This window comes from Macaca fascicularis, chromosome 4 (genome assembly GCF_037993035.2).
Source record: "Macaca fascicularis isolate 582-1 chromosome 4, T2T-MFA8v1.1".
Classification (NCBI taxonomy): domain Eukaryota; kingdom Metazoa; phylum Chordata; class Mammalia; order Primates; family Cercopithecidae; genus Macaca; species Macaca fascicularis.
Window position 1 is genome coordinate 32607595 of NC_088378.1, and position 22609 is coordinate 32630203.

General features: G+C 36.5%; 1 non-coding gene across 1 annotated transcript; it reads left to right on the forward strand.

The window, feature by feature from the left end:
• The first annotated feature begins 388 nt into the window (after positions 1 to 388).
• Positions 389 to 493, forward strand: LOC123573261 (small nucleolar RNA U13). The gene has a single exon (XR_006697988.1). It is a non-coding gene; the product is annotated as a small nucleolar RNA U13 (small nucleolar RNA).
• Positions 494 to 22609: the final 22116 nt, after the last annotated feature.

Here is a 22609-nt window from a genome sequence, read left to right on the forward strand (position 1 = left end):
TTCTCTTTTTTCTTAGTTCATCTAGTTAAAATTTCATCAATTTTGCTGATCTTGAGGAATCAACTTTTGGTTTTATTGACTTTTCTCTATTATTTTTCTATTCTCTATTTTATCTTCGCTCTAATCTTTATTTCCTTCTTTCTGCAAGTTTTGAGTTTGGTTCTTCTTTTTCTAGTTCCTTAAGGTATAAAATGAGGTAGTTGATTTGAGAACTTTTTTGTTTTTAACATTAGGTGTTTACAGCTATAGTTTTTTTCCTTTAGTACCATTTTTGCTGTGTACCATAAGTTTTGGTATAATGTAGTTTCATTTTCATTTGTCTCTAATTATTTTCTAATTTCTTTTGTGATTTCTTTGATCCATTGGTTGTTGAAGACCGTGCTGTATGATCCTTTTGTAGTTCACAAGCCTGATGATTGGGTTTCATGCACTTGGATGAGATGCACCTCCCTCAAACCTGGTGTTACAACATAGGCACATTATTTGTCTGACATGAGAAAAAGGAAAAAGGAGTGTGCTGTGCAGTTTCTACAAATTTGTGAAGTTTCTAGTTTTACTTGTGTTATTGAGTTCTAATTTCATCCTGTTGTGGTCAGAGAAGACAATTTGCATAATATTTATCTTTTATAATCTATCAATAATTTGTGACTTAACATACTGTATCCGGAGTTGGTTCCTCCCAGTTGGGTTTGTGGTCTAGCTGACTTCAAGAATGGAGCTGCGGACCTTCGCAGTGAGTGTTACAGCTCTTAAAGATGGCACAGACCCAGAGTGAACAGCAGTAAGATTTATTGTGAAGAGCAAAAGAACAAGGCTTTCATAGCATGGCCGGGGACCTGAGCAGGTTGCCGCTGCTGACTGGGGGTGCCGAACTTTTATTCCCTTATTTGTCCCTGCCCATATCTGGCTGATTAGTCCATTTTACACAGTGCTGATTGGTCTACTTTACAGAGTGCTGATTGGCCCACTTTACAGAGTGCTGATTGGTCCACTTTACAGAGCGCTGACTGGTCCATTTTACAATGTGCTGATTGGTTCATTTTACAAACCTCTAGCTACAGAACGCTGATTGGTATGTTTTTACAGAGCACTGATTGGTGCATTTTACTAACCTCTAGCTAGCTACAGAGCGCTGATTGGTACATTTTTACAGAGCACTGATTGGTGCATTTTACAAACCCCTTGTAAGACAGAAAATTTCTCCAAGTCCCCACTGGAACCAGGAAGTGCAGCTGACTTCACCTCTCCATGTGATATATCTTGGAAAATATTCCATGTGTACTTGAGAAGAATGTGTATGCTGTTGATGTTGGGTAATGCTCTGTATATGTCTGTTAGATCTAGTTGGTTTGTGTTGTCTTCTATTTCCTTTCTTATCTTCTGTCTGATTGGTGTCTTCATTATTGAGAGAGGAGTACTGAAATCTTTGTTATTGTAGAACTGTATTTCTCCCTTCATTTATGTCAGATTTTGCCTTATATGTTTTGATGGTCAGTTATTAGATGCATGAATGTTTATAGTTTTTATATCTTCTTGCTGTATTGAACATTTTAATTTATAATGTCCTTCTTTATGTCTTTTTCATTTTCTGAATTTAAAGTATATCTTGTCTGATATTGGTATAGCCACTGCTGCTCTCTTTTGGTTACTATTTGCATGGAATAGCTTTTTCTTTTTCTTTTCTTTTTTTTAAATAAACACACTTTTTTTGTTTTTTTGTTTTTTTTTTTAGAGATAGAATCTCTCTGTTGTCCAGTCTGGCATGCTGTGGTGCAATCTCAGCTCACTGCAACCTCTGCCTCTCAGGTTCAAGCAATTCTCATGGCTCAGTCTCCAGAGAAGTTGGGACTACAGGTGCACACCACCACCCCTGGCTAATTTTTTTGTATTTTAGTAGAGACAGGGTTTTACCATGTTGCCCAGGCTGCTCTTGAACTCCTGACCTCAGGTAATCTGCCCACCTCCTCCCAAAGTGCTAAGATTATAGGTGTGAACCACTGCACCCAGCCAGAATAGCTTTTTCTATCATTCCATCCTTTTTTTTTTTTTTTTTTTTGAGACGGAGTTTTGCTCTTGTTGCCCAGGCTGGGGTGCAATGGCTCAATCTTGGCTCACTGCAACCTCCTCCTCCCAGGTTCAAGTGATTCTCCTGCCTCAGCCTCCTGAGTAGCTGAGATTACAGGCATGCCCCACCACCCCAGCTAATTTTTTATAGTTTTAGTAAAGACAGGGTTTCACCATGTTGGCCGGCTGGTCTCAAACTCCTGACCTCAGGTGATCCACCTGCCTCAGCCTCCAAAAGTGCTGGGATTACAAGCACGAAACACCATGCCTGGTCTATCATTCCATCTTTTCGCTTTCCATCTGTTTGTATTTTTAAATCTAAAATGAGTCTATTGTAGACAGCATTTAGTTGGATCATGTATTTTTAAATCTATTCTGCCAATATGTAATTCTTGGGTGGAGAGTTTTACTCCACATTTATTTAAAGTAATTACTGATAAGGAGAGACTTACTTCTGTCAGTTTGCTATTTGTTTTCTATATGCCTTATACTTTATTATTCCTCAGTTCCTGCATTATTGTCATCTTTTGTGTTTACTTGATTTTTTGTAGGAAAGTGTTTATATTTATTTCTCATTTCCTTGTATATATTCTGTAGTTTTTTTTTATGGCTGTCATGAGGATTACATTTAACATCTTGAAGTAATACTCTAATTTAAATTTGTACCAGCTTAACTTTAATACTATACAAAAAGTTTACTCTGTTATAGCTTCATCCCCACTTATTTCAGCAGCTGATGTCATAAAATTACATCTTTATATATTATGCATCCCAAAACATAAACTCATAGTTCTTTTAAATACATTAGTCTTTTAAATTATATAGAAGATGAAATGGGAACCAAAAGTACAATAATTAGGTTTCTGAGTAATAATTTTTTAAATGTATTTTTCTCTTAAATCATGTAGAAAACAAAAAGTGGAGTTGTAAATCATTATTACAATAATATTTGATTTTATGATTGCACAGGTATTTACCTTTACTGAGATGGTTATTTTTTCATATGTCTTTGAATTACTGTACTGAGTCCTTTCATTTCACGCTGCAGGCTTCCTTTGAGCATTTCTTTTGGGGCAGCTCTAGTGGTAATGAACTCCCTCAGTTTTTTAATTTGGGAATATCTTTTTTTTTTTTTTTTGATTCAAGATCTTGGCCTGTCACTCAGGCTGGAGTGCAGTGGCACAACTGTAGCTCACTGTAGCCTCCAACTCCTGGGCTCAAGTAATCCTCCCATTTCAGCCTCCCAAGTAGCCAGGACTACAGGCATGCACCACCATTCCCAGCTAATCTTTTTTAATTACTATTTTCTGTAAGGATGAGGTCTCACCATGTTTCCCATGTTGGTTTTGAATGCTTGGCCTAAGCAATCCTCCTGCTTCAGGCTCCCAGAGTGCCAGGATTACAGGTGTGAATCACTATGCCCAGCCATATAGGAATATGTCTTAGTTTCTCATTTTAGAAGGATAGTTTGGCAAGAGATAAAATTTTTGGTTAGTAATTTTTTTGGGGGGTTGTTTGTTTGTTTGTTTTGCACTTGGAATATATTGGCCCCATGGCCTTTGGCCTCCAAAGTTTCTAATGAGAAATCTGCTTATGATCTTATTGAAAATCTCTTGTATGTAGTGAGTCTGTCTTTGTTCAATCAAAGGTTTGATTATAATGTATCTCAGTGTGGGTCTCCTTGAGTTCATCATATTTGGATTTTCTTGAGTTTCTTGGATGTTTATATTCATCTCTTTCATCCAGTGTCAGAAGTTTTTCAGCCATTATTTTTCCAAATATTCTCTCTACCCCTTTCTCTCTTCTCCTTCTAAAACTTCCACAGTGTGCATGTTGGTCTGCTTGATGATATGCTACAGGTCCCTTAGGCTCTGTTCACTTTTCTTCAATTTTTTTTTCTTTCTGTTCCTTAAACTCAATAATTTCCATTGTCTTATCTTCAAGTGTCACTGATTCTTTTGCCTGTTCAAAACTGCCTTTGAATCTCTCTAGGGAATTGTTTTTTTCAGTTAGAGTACTTACCATCTCTAGAATTTATTTTTGGTTTCTTTTTAGGTTTTGATATCTTTATATTTCTAGTTTGTTCATTTATCATTTTCTTGATTTTTATTTTTTACATCTTCCTTTAGTTTTTAAAATATATTTAAGGCAATTGTTTTAAAGACTTTGTCTAGTGGATCTTCCATCTGTGTTACTCAGGGACAATTTTGGTTGATTTATTTATTTTTTCCTTTGAGCCATAGTTTCCATTTCTTTGAATGCCCTGTGATTTTTTTTTTGTTGAAAATTTGCATATTTGAACCTAATAAAGTGGTAACTCTAGAAGCCAGATTCTCCTCCCTTTCCCTGTGTTTGCTGTTTCTTGGTTACATTTCATTGTTTATTGATTTTTTTTTTGAGTGTTCTAAGCTATCTCTGTGTCAAGGATCAGAATGAGATATATACTTAAGGTCTTCTCAGGTATTTTCTGAGTCTGTGCCTTCCCATGGGCTTGTGTGGTGATAAAAGAAAAACTTCAGTTGAATTACATTTAAAGGAGTTTAATTGAGCAATGAATATTTTGCAAATTGGGAGCTCCCAGAATTGCAGCAGATTCACAGAGACTCCAGCACAGCCATGTAGTGGAAGAAGATTTATAGACAAAAAAAGGGAAATGACCTACAGAAATTGGCGGTGAGGTACAGAAACAGCTGGATTGGTTACAGGTTGGTGTTTGCCTTATTTGAACACAGTTTGAACACTTAGCAGTCTATGAGTGGTTGAACTATGGCCGCTGGGATTGCCCAAGACAGTTATTGTTACAGCTGCATACTCTTAAATTAGGTTCTCAATCTTGTGTGACTATTAAGCTAGGTTGCAGGTCATCCACAAGGACTCAAGTATAGAAGTATGGAGTCCTTCTCAGGCCATATTTAGTTTGCTTTAACAGTGACCACTTTCTAATTTTCCTCACATATACAGCTGCTTTTGAATGTCCAAGACTTTAATGTCTGGCTCCCAGAAAGGCAAAAAGAAAAAAATTAAGGGGAGAGGGAAGAGGCAGTGGCTCTTAAAATTCCCTGGAAGTCAATTCATTTGGGGGTAGAAGGGAGTAGCAGCAATGTGAGAAGGTACAAAACAATAGCTGCCTGCTTCTTTGCACCTCCGAGATCAAAAACAACAATCAGTAATCAAAGCTCAGATCTTGATATTTGGAGGACAGAGTTCTTTTTGTCACACTGATTTCCACGAGCTGCATTCTAGCTGCTCCAGGAACATGTGCATTGCTACCTACCAAGGAACTGGGTGTGGGGGATGGGGAGCTCCTCCTTTGCAAACTAAAGTTGACAAAAGTAATAGCAATTCACTAAACAAGCCTTCCTTTGGAAGGTGCAAGCCTTCAATAGGATCCACAGTTCCAAAATAGTTACATCAGATAAATTCTGTCAGTACAATTGTAGTAGGCAGATAGATTTTAGGTAGGCAGATAGATTTTAGGTAGGCAGATAGATTTTAGGTAGGGAGATAGATTTCTGGTTCTTCCTACTCTGCCATCCCATCTTCTAAAATTACGCCTCATATTATTATCATTATTACTATTATTATTACTTATATTTGAGACAAAGTCTCACTCTGTTGCCCAGGCTGGAGTGCAGTGATGCAATCTTGGATCATTACAGCCTTGATCTCCTGGGCTCAGGTGATTCTCCCACCTCAGCTTCCCAAGTAGCAGGGACCACAGGCATGAACCACTATGCCTGGTTAATTTTTGTATTTTTTGTAGAGGCGGAGTTTCACCATGTTGCCCAGGCTGGCCTCAAACTCCTGGGCTCAAGAGATCTGCCTGACTTGGCCTCCCAAATTGCTTGGATTACAGACATAAGTCACTGTGCCCAGCCCTAAATTTATTTTTTAAATAGAAGATTCACAAAAAAATTGACCTCACGATTATAGGTAACTAGATTTTTTGCACATGAAATTATCTTATTAGAAAGTGTATTAGGTATAAGCAGTCATATTTTTACCCAGAACCACAAGCAGTTCTTTCTATTCAGAGTAAAGAGCGATATTGGGCATATTTCCAAATTCAAATGTCATTCTAAAATATATTTGTATTTTTATCGGTGCCAAGTGCAATGGTAGTTTGTGCAAATTAGTGCTCACAGTAGGAGAGTTTTAGTACTATTGAATAATAACAGTGTAATTTGAAAGGTAATTTCATTATGGCAAGCTTCCTGGGAAAAACAAGTGGCCTGCCTTATAAATTTGGACTCATTGTTAGAAATTACAAGTTCAGTGAATATTAAATACAGTAGTCACTGGGCCTTTAGAAGTGAAGTTTTAAATTGGTAATAAAAAGAGCTAGTCTCATAGAATTCCTTTTATACTTGTTTCTTTTTCCCGAAATTATCAAACCTTGCTTTGGATGTAAGAATGAGTTGTGAAGGCAGCAAAAGGGCAACTGTTCTCTGTTCTTCATGCCAAAAATAATCACTCATTTAGTTTTTTCTAAACATTTTCTTTGTTCCAAGGTAAATAAGATTTTCAAGCTACTTTAATTACAATGAATGATTGTTAAAATCATAGAGAACAAAAAATGTTACTGTTATTCAGGATTAGTAGGACGCTCAAAAACTTCATCAGTTAAATATTATTAATACAAGGTAAGAGCCTAATAAAAATAGAACAGTTTTATACATGTTAAATAGTTAAAAAATACATCAATGGTTACAATACATTTGACAATTTACTTTGAAATAGTCTACAGTTTGCTCGTGAAAATTAGAGTTGGAAGGATTGCAGCTTGTGAGTTACTATGTAGTAGTGAAAGGAGGGTTGTCAAAATCTGCAGTCTTTTTGCAGCCTTAAAACCTGGAACATGTTTGTTTTCCCTTTGAGATGCAGTTCCTTGGAAGCATATGTTTATAATAGATACCTATGTCATAAATATTTAAAATTTGATCCAATACATAGCCTTGTTATTCAATTAACTTCCGTATCCCTTCTGGAAATCTGTGACTTTCTCTTCTACACTCAAAGCTTTACTGATATGAAGGCTTTAGGAGTTGTAGTGGTGTTTGAAACCACCAAACCACCCTCTAGTAGCACTGAAAGGAGAAAATTATGCAGGATTTGGTGATAACGGTCTTTGTATAGAGATATTGCTTTCTCTTTGATTAAGTTTTCTCTTTGATTGTGAGAAAGGTTGTTTTTGATCATTGCACTATTTGGTCTTCATATGCTCAACAATATTTCAATTTCTTGTATTTCTTTCGTCCTTGTTCCTATTGATTTCACAGCGCTTGAAGTCATTCAAGACATAGACATGTATTTTTGCAGAGTTGTGTCTGATGGTCCACCATGTGGATTCCTTTATGCTTGTTGCTCTGGAGATAATACATATTCCCTCCTTTCTTTCAAAACACTTTAGTTCAAGATGATCTTCAATATCATCAATACCTAAAGATTTTCTTTTACATGCATGGCTTGCTGGTTTTGAACACAGATGCTTAGATACGTTTGAGAGATTAATTAAAATAGTGTGTTTTTTGTATTGAAAAGTTCGTGAGTTCAAAAGAATGGAAAAACAATGTAGGCTAACACATGCTGTGGACTGAGATAACTGGTAGATGGCTCAGGTCTGAGCGTGTATATGTTTTGTGTACTAATTCCCGTATGGCTCCATCTAACCATGCAGTTTTCTGCCTTGATCTAGTGTTTCTTAAGTGGTAATGATTCATAAGGAGATACAAAATTTATTTTATGCTGAAATCATTCCTTCATATGTCAATCATGTTGGAAATTCATGTTTTAAAACAAGTGCTATAGCAGAAATGACTGTGATAAAAAAGTTTAAAAAGGAATAAAAACTTATGTCTGTCATTATAGTAAGTGTTAATTGACTGAAATCTCACTTTACAAGACCATCAGATTGAAGTAAAAAAGCACAACTATGTACTGCCTTTACAGGAAATACATAATAACAAGAGATGAGCAGAGCTATATGCCAAATGGAAACAAAATAAAGCAAGCGTGGTATTATAAATATCAGAGAGGCTGAAATTTAATGATAATAGCAATTATCAGGATAAAGAAAGACATTATATAATAAAATTACTATTAATGAAAGAGATACACTTTTATAAACTTTTATGTACCAAATATAGCAACTAAGCATATAAACTAAAATATATTAGAAATTAAATTAAAATCTATTTAATATAATGAAACTTTAGAATACCACTTTAAATTTCAACTTTGTCCAGTAGAAAAAAAATTTTAAGAGATGCTTTAAATAAAACAATATTAGACACACACATATGTAACACACATACATACATGAATATGAACATAAATATAACATTTTATAGCCCTTAAGTAAAGAAAATATAGCTTAGTCCTAGATTTTAACATATAGGTAAAAAAATAAACATTAGAAGAATCTTAGAGTTTATCAATCACTTGATACACTATGATAAAGGTTTTATTTTAGAAATGAATGGTGGTTCATTATCAGGAAGTTTGTCACCAGAATGTTTTTTCATCAGCTTTTAAGTTTTGTGGTACATATGCAGGATGTACAGGTTTGTTACCTAGGTAAACGTTTGCCATGGTGGTTTGCTGCACCTATTAACCCATCACCTAGGTATTAAGCCCAGCATCCATTAGCTTCCTGGTGCTCTCCCTGTCCCTACTCCCCAACAGGCCTCATTGAGTGTTGTTTCCCCACCATGTGTCCATGTGTTCTCATCATTTAACTCCCACTGATAAGTGAGAACACGCGATGTGATCTTCAACAAACCTGACAAAAACAAGTGATGGGGAACAGATTACCTATTTAATAAATGGTGCTGGGAGAACTGGCTAGCCATATGCAAAAAATTGAAAGTAGACACCTTTCTTACACCTTATACAAAAAGTAAGATGGAATGAAGACTTAAATGTAAAACCCAAAACTATAAAAACCCCAGAAGAAAATCGAGTCACCAGAATTTAACACAAAATTTAATATTAAACTTAAAGAGAATAATCATGTGGTCATAACAGCAGATGATGAAAATGACATTTTAAAAATGTATCAGGAATTTCTAATAAAACTTGAATTAGAAAAAACAAAAAGACCATTTACCAAAAATACAGCTGAACTTTTTTCTTTTGTAAGTGATGAAATACTAAAAATACTTAAAATTAATTGAGGGTATAGTTTCCAAATGAAAAATGGACAAAGGACAAAGGCAATTCACAGGACAGCAAATCCAAAAGGGCAACAAATACATAAAATGATGTGCAAATAGGCCTGATGCAGGGCTTATCCCTGTAATCTCAGCACTTTGGGAAGCTGAGGTGGGCAGATCACTTGAGGTCAAGAGTCTGAGACCAGCCTGGCCAACATGGCAAAACCCCATCTCTACTAAAAATACAACAGTTAGCTAGACGTGGTAGTGCATGCTTGTAATCCCAGCTTCATAGGAGGCCAAAGGAGGAGAATAACTTGAGCCCAGGAGGCAGAGGTTTCAGTGAGCTGAGATCACACCACTGCACTCCAGCCTGGGTGACACAGCATGACTCTGTCTCTAAATGAATGAATGAATGAATGAATGAATGAATGAATGAATGTGCAAACTCACTGGGATTCAGGGTAGAGTGAATCCGGGAGGCAGAAGTTGCAGTGAACTGAGATCACACCACTGCATGCCAGTCTGGGTGACAGAATGAAACTCCATTTCTAAATAAATAAACAAACAAATAATTAATTAATTAAATGATACACAAACTCACTGGGAGTCAGGGAAATATGAATTAAATTGAAAATGACATGTTATTATGCACTTAATTAGACTGGCCAAAATAATAAAATACCCATATCTTCCTACTATTTGTGGTGGCGTAGAGAAAAGTATTTCCAAATATTGCTGGTGGATATATGAGTTATTATATTTTTTTGGACAGAACATTTAGCAGTAAATATTAAAATAAAAAAATTTTAAACCCTCATATACCCTTTAGTCCAGAAATCCCAAACCAGGTATTTTGGCTATAGAGTTAAAGCACCAGTATGTGAGTATTAGTATATAAGGATGTTTAATAATTTAATAATGATTGCTCATACTAGCAAAAAATGGAGGAAAATGAATATCCATTGTAATGGTTAACTTATGGTACCTGCATATAATGAATTATTTTGCAGCTACTAAAACTTGTCACTGTTTGCTGATGATATGATTGTATACCTAGAAAACCCTAAAAACTCATCCAAAAAGCTCCTAGATCTGATAAATGAATTCAGTAATGTTTCAGGATACGAAATCAATGTACACAAATCAGTAGCACTGCTATACACCAACAAATGACCAAGCTGAGAATCAAATCAATAACTCAATCCCTTTTACAACAGCTGCAAAAAAAAAAAAAGAAAAGGGAATACTTAGGAATATACTTCACCAAGCAGGTGAAAGATCTCAAGGAAAACTACAAAACTGCTGAAAAAAATCACAGATGACACAAACAAATGGAAACACATCCCATGCTCATGGATGGGTAGAATCAATATTGTGAAAATGACTATACTACCAAAAGCAATCACAGATTTAATGTAGTTCCCATCAAAATACCATCATCGTTCTTCACGTAACTAGAAAAAACAATTCTAAAATTCATATGGATCCAAAAAAGAGCCTGCATAGCCAAAGCAATACTAAGCAAAAAGAACAAATCTGGAGGCATCATATTACCCAACTTCAAACTATACTACAAGGCTACAGTTAACAAAACAGCATTGGTATAATAGGCACATAGATCAATGGAACAGAATAGAGAACCCAGAAATAGAGCCAAATAGTTAGAACCAACTGATCTTCAAAAAAGCATACAAAATCATAAAGTGGGGAAAGGACACCCTATTCAATAAATGATGCTAGGTTAACTGGCAAGCCACATGTAGGAGAATGAAACTGGATCCTCATCTCTCACCTTATACAAAAAGTCAACTCAAGATGGATCAAAGGCTTAAATCTAAGACCTGAAACCATAAAAATTTTAGAAGATAACATCAGAAAAACTCTTCTAGACATTGGCTTAAGCAAAGAATTCATGACTAAGAACCCAAAAGCAAATGCAACAAACCGAAAAATAAACGGGAACTAATTAAAAGAAAAGGCTTCTGCACAGCAAAAGAAATAATCAGCAGAGTAAATAGACAACCCACAGAGTGGGAGAAAATGTTCACAAACTGTGTATCTAAGAAAAGACTGATAAACAAGTGTATATAAGATTTTATTTTTATGTTGTAAATAATTGTAAAAGTATACATTTTTGCATGTATATGCTGAAATATGGTGGAATAGTTACTACATTTTTAAAATGTTGGAATATATTAAATATGGGGAGGAAAAATCAAATAAATATTATAATGTGGGGTGGGGGGGCAAGTGGAATCAAGAATAGAGAAAAACAAGCAAGTGATAACAGACTGCAAAAGAAAAAACAAAATGTTTGGGAGGCCTAGGCAGGCACATCACTTGAGCCAGGAGTTTGAGACCAGCCTGGGAAAGATGGCAAAGCTCCATCTTTACAAAAAATACAAAAATTAGCAGGGCGTGGTGGTATGAGCCTGTAGAACCCCGCTACTTGGGAAGCTGAAGTAGTAGTAATGTTTCTTGAACACAGAAGGTGGAGGTTGCAGTAAGCTGAGATCATGCCACTGTACTCCAGCCTAGGTGACAGAGTGAGACACTGTCTTGAAACAAAAAACAAAATGTCTAACATATAGTGGTCTCATTTATGCATTTATGTAAATTAGTATTCTGCTAGTCTTATGCTTTTTAGAAGGGAAAAACTGATATTTAATAATAGGCTTAATTATAAACGCAAAAAAAGTCATATTAATGAACAACCTTAATCTACCAAAATATGAGTTCAAAAAATGTACAATTATATGGAAAATTTGGATTTTAAAATGGTGTATTTTGTCTAGGCTACTCTTGTATCCTGCAGACCAGAGAGGGCATAGGCAAGATGCTGACCTTACCTTGTCTAGGAAATAGTAGTGATGGCTGGAGGGTTACCAATTTCAAAATGAAGCAGCAAGATTATATTTAAATGGGGGGTCTCAACTGGGCGCTCATGCCTGTAATCCCAGCACTTTGGGAGGCTGAAGCAGGCAGATCACCTGAGGTCAGGAGTTCAAGACCAGTCAGGCCAACATGGTGAAACCTCGTCTCTACTAAAAATACAAAAACTTAGCCAGGCATGGTGGCATGCACCTGTAATCCCAGCTACTCAGGAGGCTGAGGCAGGAGAATGGCTTCAACGTGGGAGGCAGAGGTTGCAGTGAGCTGAGATTGTGCCACTGCACTCCAGCCTGGGCAACAGAATAAGACTCTGTCTCAAAAAAAAAAAAAAGGGGGGTCTCATTACTCTGCTTTGCTTTCTCCATTGACCATTGGAACCAATTGCTTTGAAGGTTATGGCAGGTAGCCACCTATGTATAGGAATATGAACAATACCTACCTAACTGAAGGTGTCAATTTTTAAGTTTACCAAAAAATTCTGATGCCCATGTTTTCATTCCAGAGATTCTGATTGAATTGGTATAAGAGGTGTGGCTGGTTTTCTGAGGCAGAGAGAGTGAGAAATTTACCCTCTCAGGTTTGTTCAGCTAGAATTATAATTCATTTCAAATCTATCTAAAATGTTTGTCATTACAAACGATTCCACGTTGTGCTTAGTAACCAGATGAAACAAGAGCAAACAAGGGCTGCATTATTTAATTCTCATCTATTAGTAAACTAGGACAAAATAGAGTAATTAAGTAATTATTATCTCAAAGGCACTGAGAGTAGGGATAAAAGGAATGTCATCAAGTGAATATACATGAGGTGAGACACAGACTAGTAAGAAAAAATGAATCTCCCTTGACAGTACATTGGAATCACCTGGGGAACTTTAAAAAATACTGATCCCCACCCCCACCTACTGCTCAAATTCTGATGCAAGTTGTCCTGGGCATAGTGATTTTAAAAGTCACCCATGACATTCTCTTATGTAGTCAGAGCTGAAAACCAATAACCTAAAAGGAAATAGGATGAAAAAAGTAATTCGTGTAGAGGTTCAAAGACCCTTTAAGATGGATGTCATTCATTCATTTATTTATTCTGTTCAGGTATTCACTTTAGTCATTCTTTTCATTACATTCAGTTAATCCAATATTTATGAAGTACACATTTCGTTTTTGTCACTGAATTAGAGTCCCAACATCACCACTTGATAGCTAAAATGCAAATTTGTTTTTACTAATTTATTTGTGACTGGAAGGCCTCTCTTATTCTGACTCTGGCTCTATTAGAAAGAGAGGCAAGTTTTGTCCTCTTTTCTCTTCTCTCTTTTCTCTCTCTTTCTTTCCCCTTCCTTCCTTCCTTCCTCTCTTCTTTCTTTGTTTCCTTCCTTCCTTCCTTCCTTCTTTGATTCCTTCTTTCCTTCCTTCCTTCCTTCCTTCCTTCCTTCCTTCCTTCCTTCCTTCCTTCCTTCCTTCCTTCCTTCCTTCTTTCTTTCTTTCTTTCTTTCTTTCTTTCTTTCTTTCTTTCCTTCCTTCCTTCCTTCCTTCCTTCCCTCCCTCCCTCCCTCCCTCCCTCCCTCCCTCCCTCCCTCCCTTCTTTCTTTCTTTCTTTCTTTCTTTCTTTTCTTTCTTTCTTTCTTTCTTTCTTTCTTTCTTTCTTTCTTTCTTTCTTTCTTTCTCTTTCCCTCCCTCCCTCCCTCCCTCCCTCCCTCCTTTCTTTCTTCCTTCCTTCCTTCCTTCCTTCCTTCCTTCCTTCCTTCCTTCCTTCCTTCCTTCCTTCTTTCCTTCTTTCCTTCTTTCCTTCTTTCCTTCCTTCTTTCCTGGTCTTTCGAGACCAGGCTGGTCTCGAACTCCTGGCTTCGTGATCCACAGGCCTCCCAAAGTGCTGGGATTACAGGTGTGAGCCACCACCCCAGGCCTAGGGATTTTTAAAAAACGAAATCTCACTCAATATTCAGGATTATTTATATTTTTACAATAATAAAATTTATTTTATTTTAGAAAATAAAATTTATCCTTCCTTCCTTCCTTCCTTCCTTCCTTCCTTCCTTCCTTCCTTCCTTCCTTCCTTCCTTCCTTCCTTCCTTCTTTCCTTCTTTCCTTCCTTCCTCCTTTCCTTCCTTCATTTGGTTTTAGTAAAGTGGGAAGATTAGGGGATTGAGAAAGAGCCTAGGAAATTCATTTGGTTTCTACTGTGTTAGCTACGGATTTACATTTCACAGGTAGAATTTCACAAATCTGTATCAGAGGCATTATTCACTCCAGTTTACAAATAAAGATTCTGAGACTAAAAATCATTAAGTAACTTGCAATAAGTAAAGCCACTTATTGCAAAACTAGGATGTAAACTGCAAAGTTACTTCCCCCAACACTTTTCCTTCCAGTTTTTTTAAAGTCAAAAGAGAGTATAGCCATGTCCCCCTGCAAATCGTATATGTATGCATGTATTTGAGGAAGTTGTTCTGGCAGTGTTGTTTCTTTGAAATTTCTTCTTGTATCTTTAAAACCCACTTGAATTTTTATTCACCCCCTATATGATGATTACAATGCAAAAATTGGCTTTAATTTGCCATTAGGAAAAAATAATCTATTTCTGCCTTAAGGGATGCAATTGCATTGAGTTTATCAATTTCAGAAAATCGTGTTGACTAAAGAGAACTGACTCAATGTATAAGGCTCAGCATCTAGGAAATTGCTCTGTTCTGGCTTGTAATCACTGAATTTCATAGATCTGGGAATACAAATGGTAACAGCTCCCTTTCTCCATGCTTCTGGGTCTCTGACAAGTCTTGCTGAAAAGAAACCTTCAAATGCTGCCTGAATTGAAAAGGCCTCCACATCCACTGACCAGTCTCACTTAATTCAACTGATGCTGACCTTTTTTATCCCCCGCTAATGGTATAATTCTCATCTCATGAATCAAGAATCCCAAGGACAAGGCAGGTGGATCACTTGAAGACAGGAGTTTGAGACCAGTCTGGCCAACATGGCGAAACCCCATCTCTACTGAAAATACAAAAATTAGCAGAGCATGATGGCGCATGCCTGTAATCCCAGCTACTGGGGAGACTGAGGCAGGAGAATCACTTGAATACAGGAGGTGGAGATTGTAGTGAGCCAAGATTGCACCACTGCATTCTGGCTGAGGAAATAGAGTGAGACTCTATCTCAAAATAATAACAATAATAATAATAATCATCATCATCATCATCATCTCAAGTGACTCATAGTCCCTATTAGTAACTCTCTTCATCCAGTTGAAATTTTATTTTATTTTTTTTTTTTTGGTGGTGATTCTGTGTCTATTTCAAACACTCACTTGGCAGCACTTTGTATTCTTGCAATTTATTCAACTCTTGTAAGTATCTGTTTAGTTTACATATTTTCTGCTGGTATAAGCTCTAAGGTAGAAACTTAGTCTATCTAACTAACTCATCTTCCACACCTAGCATTTTGCCTGGTACTATAAATATTGGGCATTTAGTATTTGTTGAATGATTGCAGCATAGGACTTTCACAGATAATTTACTCCTAAAATATGCTTTTGACATGTCAAGCTTCACTGACCTTGAAGAAAGCCTGAAGTAATTTTTAGTTTAATTGATTTTGCCTTTTTATTGTATTGTTCTATTCGTGATTTCTTTTCAGTTGCAAAACATTCTGAAAAAGTTTTGAGAGATTTGTTTGAAATGTTGCTATAAGAATGGTTGTCCAGGGATTTTTTTTTTTTTCTTTTTTCTTTTTTTTTTATTTTTGGGGCAGAGTCTGTTGTCCAGGCTGGAGGGCAGTGCTACTTGGCTCACTGCAACCTCCACCTCCTGGGTTCAAGCAATTTTCCTGCCTAAGTCTCCCGAGTAGCTGGGACTACAGGCATGCACCACCATGCCCATCTAATTTTTGTATTTTTTAGTAGAGATACGAGGTTTCACCATATTGACCAGGCTGGTCTCAAACTCCTGACTTTGTGATCCACAGGCCTCCCAAAGTGCTGGGATTACAGGTGTGAGCCACCTCCCCAGGCCTAGGGATTTTTTAAAAGAATGAAATCTCACTCAATATTCAGGATTACTTATATTTTTACAATAATAAAATTTAAAATATAAATAAGCATCAAAATTCACCAACATGTTTAGTATTGATAGTTTATGTTACCACCAGTTCACAAGTTTAGGTTAAGAAAATATCATTTGGTTGTTTCTTCTGTCAAGATCATTTCAGGGACATCTGAAGAGTAACTGACTCCATAATATTAGATTTCTATGCATTTCCATTGTCTTGTATGTTGTTACTGGTTTCAAGTCTATTTTCAAATTACTGGTTTTTAAATCCCACTCAATATTGCCAGTTGAACATGTAACTTAAAACTTATTTCCCTTCATAAGGTATATGAAAGATAACAAATTTGCTTACCTATCTACTGTTATTGAAATTTCTGGCTGGGCACGGTGGCTCATGCCTGTAATCCCAGCACTTTGGGAGGCTGAGGCGGGTGGATCATGAGGTCAGGAGATTGAGACCATCCTGGCTAACACAGTGAAACCCCGTCTCTTACTAAAAATATAAAAAAATTAGCCAGGAGTGGTGGCGGGCACCTGTGGTCTCAGCTACTCAGGAGGCAGGAGAATGGCGTGAACCCGGGAGGCGGAGCTTGCAGTGAGCCGAGATCGCACCACTGCACTCCAGCCTGGGCTACAGAGCAAGACTCCATCTCAAAAAAAAAAAAAAAAAAAAAAAAAAAAAAAAAAAAAAAAAAAAAAAATTCATGTAATTTTTGGGGAGTTCACGATATTGAGAATTAGATTAGTCTCAAACTTGCCCTGAGCATATCTAGTATTGAGATATATGCAACTACTATATTTCATTCATCGTATTATTTTATGTGTATTCTTTATCAATCACCTGTCAAATTAGGTAATTTTATTACACACACAGGTATCTATATCATTTTTAGTGACACAGGACAATTGTATATCATTTCATATTATCCTCACACTGTCAGAGAAGATATTTGTTGTTCCTTAAAAAATAAAACAAAGAATAGAAAGCAACTGAGAATATTGAGATTCAGTCTTGCCAAAGGTCACATATGCTCACAGGAGCTGGAACCAGTCACGGATCTGCTCTTCGTCTGGTGCTGTCTACTCTGATTTTCAAAATAGTGGCTCCTGTTCACTCTCTCCTGTTTTAATTTCAGAGTTCTGGCAGAATGGAAGGAATGTAAAGAAAATGGTTCACTGCTTACTCTGGTATACACTTTATCTTGTAAGAATTTATGGTAGGTGGTGTTGGGGAACAGTGCCTGCATGGCAATTCTTGCAGCATCTCTGCTGCTGTATATCATCCCGTTTTCTTATTTGCCACATTGTAAATCAGCTTTGCAAATAGCCACTCATACAGGGAAGTAACACTTTAGGCTGGATAGTACAGTACTTTCCAATCTTATAGATATTTTAGGAAGCTGTATCTGCTGAATATGCCACATTTCTTATCACTGTCATCTCAAAACCGTAATTAATATTAACCGACAAATGATGATCAAGGTAATAGTCTCAAAACTCTTTGGCAAACAGACCATGCTATTGCAGCACAGCTTTGTTAGGCAGGATGTATATAGGTAATTAATACTTTTAGGATATCTAAATAGCTATTCTGTGGGGTTGAGGTAGAAAACCTTTACCAAGAGAGTGGCAATTAAAAAAAAATGATGCAGTACAGCAAGATGCCGCTGAAAAATAATCTTTGCAGAAAGCAGAACAGGCATAAAGTACATATTTGGAGCTCCTTTCAAGAAAAGTTTTAAGCTGATCCAACTATAAAGTGGAGCTGCATGCTCAGGGTAAGGCTCTGCAGAAAGCATTGACCGGGTGTGTGTTTATGGTTTTCAAAGCCAGAACTAGCTACTGTGCTGGTGGCTTTTATAGCATCTGGTGGGTAGGAACCAGCAAGAGTCATCCAGGGAGCACTGGACTAGCCGGGGCACCCCAGTACCCGCTAAAGAGCTGACCTAGCCTCTTGCCTGGGGCTGAGAGGCTGCATTCGGTCTAGATCAAGGTCCTAGGGAGGAACTAAGCAGATGGTTTGATCTGAAATACTTGAACTGGCACAACGTCAAGTAGGCCAGACAGGTAGGGCAGAGGCAGGCATAGCAAGAGCACCATGAACTGGTGACTTAGTAGTTGCGTGGCCTCAGTTCTTTTTGGCTAAGGGCTGCTCTGTTGTTCTTTGCCTTTTCTGCTTCCCTGTGGGATAGAATTTGCAGGTCTAAGAGGTTCAAAAAGTTGAGAAAAGCCCTGTTACCTGGAAAAAATATCATATTCTTAGTTCCCTAGGAAAAGTCTTCTGATTCTGAATTAGAACTTGTTATTGACCTTTGTCCTCACTGGTAAAATCATTCCCTGGTGTTAGAAAAAGTGAAATTTGTGCTAGGAAAAGAGGAGAATCTTAAAGCCAAGGATGCATCTGTCCTTAAGCAGTACAATCCTAACCCGAGCGAATCCATGAAATCTGCAGCTCTCCTTACTTTGCCCTTGACTCTGTCAGCTCGTTTACTTAAAAAGGCAATGTGGGGCAGACTGATAAGATGGGTTCCCTAGAGTATATCCACCGCCTCTTCAACCTGGCTGCGGGTTGACAGTTTATATAACACTAACTCTGAATATGTGGAACTGACAGTTGTCAAATTAATATTTATACAGAATTTGCTCCGTTTGTGAAACCAGTCAGGCTCAAGTTGTAAACAATGGACATTGGTTTTACACTTTCTGATGCTTTAAATACCATCCTAGTATAACTGAACCTTACCTTGGCATAGAATTGTGGTAGGATAAGCGCTGGGCTACTTTTAGTGCACAGGCATTAAGTACCTCTCACGAGATAACTTTATTATTATCCCTCAAGGGAACTATGGGCTTTTAAAAACTATTCTTCTTTTTCTCTCCTGTTGAGTTCCAGTCACAAATTCTCACAGAGAAGAGGCTTAATTAAAATTTCATTTTCCCCATAAGTTTTGTACAACTCTGTTAGAGCTTCAGCATTTGGAATAGGCCCCAAAACTGCCTTTAATCCATTCACTGACCAAAAGTTTCTCTTCTCTGCATTTACAAAATGAACAATAAACTAATGATGTCATTTCTGCCAGAAACTGCATGAGCTGAAAATATACACGTTTAAAAAAACATTTTAGATACATCTGAGCAGTGTTGTCACCATTTGTAAACATCACGGAAGACAATCATTCTCATAACAGGTCTCAATGATAGTGAAATGGTCAGAGCCAGCATACCTGAAAGTTATGAAGATGTTTGAGAAACAAGGTTTTAGTCAATGGCATCTACTGAAAGATTTCTGAGTGTGGAAGTATATACAACTAAGAGGAATTAAGAAAGGTAATGTAATAAAATGAGGAAGATAATCCTTTCTCACTTCCCCACCAGACATTTTTATCATTTTATATGTTTTTCCCTTATGTAGCACTTGGTAAATTTAGAATTATATATATGTAAGTGAGTCTTTGAAGAATGCCTTATTTCCCCCAAACAAACTATGAGATCCACAAGGGCAAGATCATTACCCATTTTCCTCATCTTGAATCCCCCATATACTGTGTATGATGCATGGAGCCTGCAAAAGGTGAGTATTCAATTTATTTTTATGAAAGAATAAATGAATTAAAGAATGAATGAGTCTAGTAGATAGAGGCTTAGACAGTTGAGGAAATAAGTCCAAAGATGCCACAGAGAGTCAAAAGAGTTGACAGTGAATAATAGACTAAAGGTTTTATGCTCTGTGCCCTGATTTATAGCCTGTTGGGTACCAACGGCCCCGAGTGCCCAGGTATTGACCATGACCAGCAAGCATTGTGAGACCTGAAGGTGACTCTTTTCTCTGATTGTGTTGGTAGCAGCAAGCTGTTATCTTACTCTGGATTCTGATTACATACTATGTATACAGTAATTATGTAACAGGCCAGGTGAGCATTAAACAAAGGCTGTTTTCATTTCTTAAACTTCCTGTGCAATTCTTTAGCATAAGGATGATACACAATCTGGCAGAAAGTCAAGTGTTTTAAAAATATTTTCGGGGTGGTCATTAAGATATATATCATTGTTGTAATTCCTTAAAATTTATGGTAACTTTTAATTGTATGTTCAATAGGAACAAATCCAAGCTGACCTATCGAACTGGTTGGTTGTGTAATTAATACACATAATAAAGACATTAAAGGACCATCTTAGCTAATAATAGCAAGCTTATCTTCCTTAAGTGGGCTATTTTTTTTCCAAACAATTTGCAACATAATTTATTTAGGCTAGTTTATGTTCACCAAATTTCTTTACGTACTGTCTACTAGAAGCAATTTATCTTTTCTTCATAGGCTTATAAATTTGAGTTTTAAAGCCAATTAAAGAAAGAAAATAACCAAATTAACTCTGCTAATTTATTTAACTAAGAACTTTTACAGAATAAAAAATACATGGAATTTTATGTCTTACTTTGTCTTTAATGACTTTCCTTTTAGTACATTAGACTTCAATGCCCCATTATATAATTTTTAGAATTGAGTTAATAATTTAACTAATACATCCATATTTATCTTCTGTATATAATAGATATGTTATAAGCTATAAGCTCCTCTAAACAATATCAAATATGAAATGTTCAACACAAATCTGTATTAAAGAATTTGTTTTTACTTCTTATTTGGTAAAACATTAAAAAGTCTCAATAGTTTTAGAAAACATTTATTCAAATACCAGGCTAGATGTTGAGGATATAGTGATGAAAATGTAATCTTAAGTTCACTGTGTATTGGGAATGTAGATAAGGAATCCAAGGGTTTCATTACCGTGTGATGAGTAATATAACAGAGGAATTCACACAATATTTAAAGATGAGAGCAGAGAATAGAGGCATATTTTTTAACCTAGAAATTGACTTTGTTGTCAAAGAAGATTTTCTATAGGCAACTAAACTTAATGGGTTTCTTGAAGGAAAAGAAGATATCAGCCAGGAGGAAACACGTGTGTGTATGTGTGTGTGTGCGCGCGTGCGTGCACACACACACACACGAGAGAGGGAGACAGAGAGAGAGGTAGTACTTTGGGTATTTCAAGTATGTGCAAAGCATGTGCAAAGACATTATGGCATCAAATAGCAATGTCTCACTTTTAATTCTGTACTAAACCTAAAGGTTTAATAACCATTGATGGAAAGTTGGGGGAGGTAAACAGGAGACAGATCATGAAGACACCTGTAAAACATGCTAAACAAATGGCTCTTTATTCTAAGAATAATGTGGATCCACTAACAACTTTTACACAGAATAGCCTTTTTTTCTTTTAGACTACAGGCTGTCCTTCAATATATATAAAAATAATGTCTTCCTTTAAAAATTTTTGAAGTACAAAATAATCATTTTTTAAGGCTAAAACAATTATAATCTTTGATAAGATTTTCTGAATTACTCTGTCATATGATTTAATTAAAGAAGTCTCCTTTCTTTCACCCTACCCCTTCCCCAACCCTTAGATGGGATTATTATATGATTTCCTTGCAGTCACTCAGTTGAGAATAACAGATTTAGGATCAGTGTGGAATGTGGATAAGGAAATCTCAGAATGAACTGGGGAGATCTGTTAGCAGGCTATCGGGTATTGCAGGTAAGAGTGATGTGTGCCTGTGCTGACATAGCAGTGGTAGGAACTGAGAGAATAGGATTGGTATGAGAGATACTATGGAGGTTGCATCAGTGAGACTTGGTGGTAGATTGAATGGGGGATGGAAAGACAGAATGGTTGAAGTTGACTGCCCAGTTTCTGGCTCAGCCTATTGGGTGGATGGTGACACATATCACAGTATTTTGAAGGAGTATGGAAAAGAGGTAGAAAAGATGGTGAGTTCAGTTCAGTTCTATTGACTTAGAGATAAATAATGTGTAATAGGCATATGGAGATATGGATTGGTGCTCAGAAGAGATATCTGCTAAGCAGTTATGAATTTGAAACTCATTACTGAACAGATAGTTCAAGTTACAGGTTTGGCCATGATGTTCCAGGACAGAGAGTTTACTGGAATCAGAAGAGTACAAATCAGGAAGCTTTGGCGAAAACTCCCATATTTAAAAGCAGAAAGAGGAAGATAAAACCTGAAAAAAACTGACAAAGAGCAACCATTGACATAGGAATTAAACCAAGACAACAAAATCTTGGAAGATGCTAGAAGAAATAATCATAATGTCAAAAGTGACGGAGAGGTCAAGTAAGATGAGGATCTACAAGTGTCCATTCAATTTGGAGTTACTTTTTTTTAACTCCAAAGACACAGGCACACACACTTGGCAGCCAGATTACCTCATTTGTAAAAATTCAGGTGACATTTTAATAATTTTATTAAGCAAAATAATTTCTCTAGAAGAGATAAAACCAAGCCAAACCAAAAAATACTAAGAGCATAAAAGCATTTCCTTTACTTATCTGTATAAATATAATAAGACACTTTAGTCTTTTGGTTGAA